General features: G+C 47.0%; 1 protein-coding gene across 15 annotated transcripts in view; it reads left to right on the top strand.

Moving 5' to 3' along the window:
* Positions 1-2319, top strand: part of PBRM1 (polybromo 1) — a 125437-nt gene that overhangs the window by 118485 nt on the left and 4633 nt on the right. The window lies entirely within an intron of this gene.

The following is a 2319-nucleotide window of genomic DNA, read 5'->3' as shown; positions in this document are numbered from 1 at the left end:
CCCCCCCCCGCCGGGGCCCCCCCCCCCCGCCCCCCCGCCTTGAGCCCCCACCAGCTCTGGCCCCAGGACACTGACATGGGCCCTGCACTCCCACCCAGCTGTCGCTGCGTTCTTGCTCACTGCCACTGCCCCCCCCACCTGCTGCTGCCATTTCCCTGCTTTTCTGCCCAGTGCCACTGCTCCTTCTCACTCTTCCCCCCCCCCCCCCCGCCCCCCCCCCCAGCCACTCCGGCACTAGGTGGTTCCCAGCTACATTGCCATACCACAGGACTCAGTAGGAGCTGGCTGGGTTGGCTCCATGCAGTGCAGCTGGGACACGGTGCTGGAAGGGGGGGCAGGGGGTGGGGATGTGGAAGTGAAAGGAGAAGGACAGTGGTGGCAGATCAGGTGTGTGGGGGAAGTGGTGGTAAGTGGGAACACAGGGCTGTGCCAGAGCCCCAGGACCAGGAGCTGGGGGAGGGCACAGTGAGGGAGGGACTCTGTGTGTGTGTGTGTGTGTGTGTGTGTGTGTGTGTGTGTGTGTGTGTGTTTTCGTAGGGTGAGGCCCACACACACACCCCACCATACACATACACACACACCCCTCTCACACTGCCATGCATCCAGACCCCCACATCCCTTCACATACCCCAGCCACCCTCCCCCTCCACACATGCCACACACCCTCCCCAGCCACCCTCCCCCAACACACTCACAGCCCCTCACAAATCCTACATCTCACATATCCACATACACCCATGTGCACCCTCACCCCACGCCCTCCCCCACACCCCACATACGTACACACCCACAGCTCCCCACAAACCTATACCCACCCACCCATACCCCACCCTAACAATATACAAGACTTAATTTTAAGCTGTTGGGCAATCACCTCTATGTACACTACACAAACGCATATCAATCAAGACAAAAATGTTTTTTGAAATCAAATTAATGGATGTTGTAGATGTTTGATTTTTTTTTTTTTTTTTTTTTTTTTTTTTTTTTTTTTTTTTTTTTTATAGTTTGATTTTTAGAATATAATTTGGCATTTTTATGGTTCCAAGATGGCAAACCCCCTTGCTGAAAGGAGTACTTCTGGGAGCAAGGGGAGGGACTTCTGGTGGCAAAGGTCAGGGATTAGGGGGTGGGACTTCCGGTCCCAAGATGGCAACCAGGGGGGCGGAGCACCTATCAAGGAGCAGGGCTACTCAGTAAATGGCCCTCCAGCCAAAATAATTGCCAACTCCTGGGTTATCACAATCTTATCTTCGTGGTGGTAGTAGTAGTAGGAATCTGTCTGTCTCGCAAGACAACAGAATTACTCTGAGTGAGACCATCAGGTCAATTAATATAATCCTCATGTTAAAAAAAAAAAAAAAAAAAAGTGAAGCTGGTAAACAGCTACAAAAACAAATGTAGATTAGAAAATAATATTTCACACTGTAAAGAATAGAACAGGAAATATCCAACTGAAATACTGGTCTGTGTTGCTTTCAGCAAGGGTAACAAAATCAAATGGCTATAACTATAGTCAGTATGCTGAAAACATAATTTAAAATTATTAGAAACAAAAAATCACTGACTATAAACTTATACTCTCCTTGTTCTACAAAAACAAGTTGGTTATCCCTTTAAGAAGGTATTACTGACCCTTTTCTGATGGTCAGAGATATTAACTGATAGGGTATCTGGGAAAGTCAAAAAAGAAAATCCAGTATTACTGTAGATTTTGCAGTCAACAACGGTAGAAAGTAAAGTCTGATTCTGATTCTGGAGAGTAGGTTTATAGTGTTATTGTAGCAGTGCTGGTTCAGGAACCATATTATAATAATGATAATGATAATAATAATAATAATGCAGTCCGTATTAATTCCATTATGTATGTGAAAAAAATATTTTCATTTTCATTTACATATACATAATGAAATTAAACAAAAGTAATTGTTTTAACTGGTGTTTAGTTTCCATTGTAGCTGCTTCTTTCCCAGACCTGAGCAAGAGCATTTTATACATAAGTTTGACAAACATTTCTCTCAACTATACAGTTGGTCAGTGTGGCAGATCGCAATTGGGGTGCTCGCCACTTGGTGGGCTGTTGCAGACAACAGATGAGCCTGCACGGTGAGCAGAGGGAGACACCCCCCTCCCCCCCTGGTAGCCATTTTAAGGGGGAATGTGTGTGACAGAACACTTTTGGTGTCTGCCACTGTAAGGCTGAGAGCAGGCAGCCAGAAGGTGTGGTCTAGCCCTGGTGAGGTTCATAGATTCATAGATGTTAGGGTTGGAAGGGACCTCAGTAGATCATCGAGTCCGACCCCCTGCATAGGCAGGAAA

Source organism: Alligator sinensis, unplaced genomic scaffold (genome assembly GCF_000455745.1).
Source record: "Alligator sinensis unplaced genomic scaffold, ASM45574v1 scaffold78_1, whole genome shotgun sequence".
Taxonomy (NCBI): Eukaryota; Metazoa; Chordata; order Crocodylia; family Alligatoridae; genus Alligator; species Alligator sinensis.
This window is presented reverse-complemented; position numbering and strand designations above follow the sequence as displayed.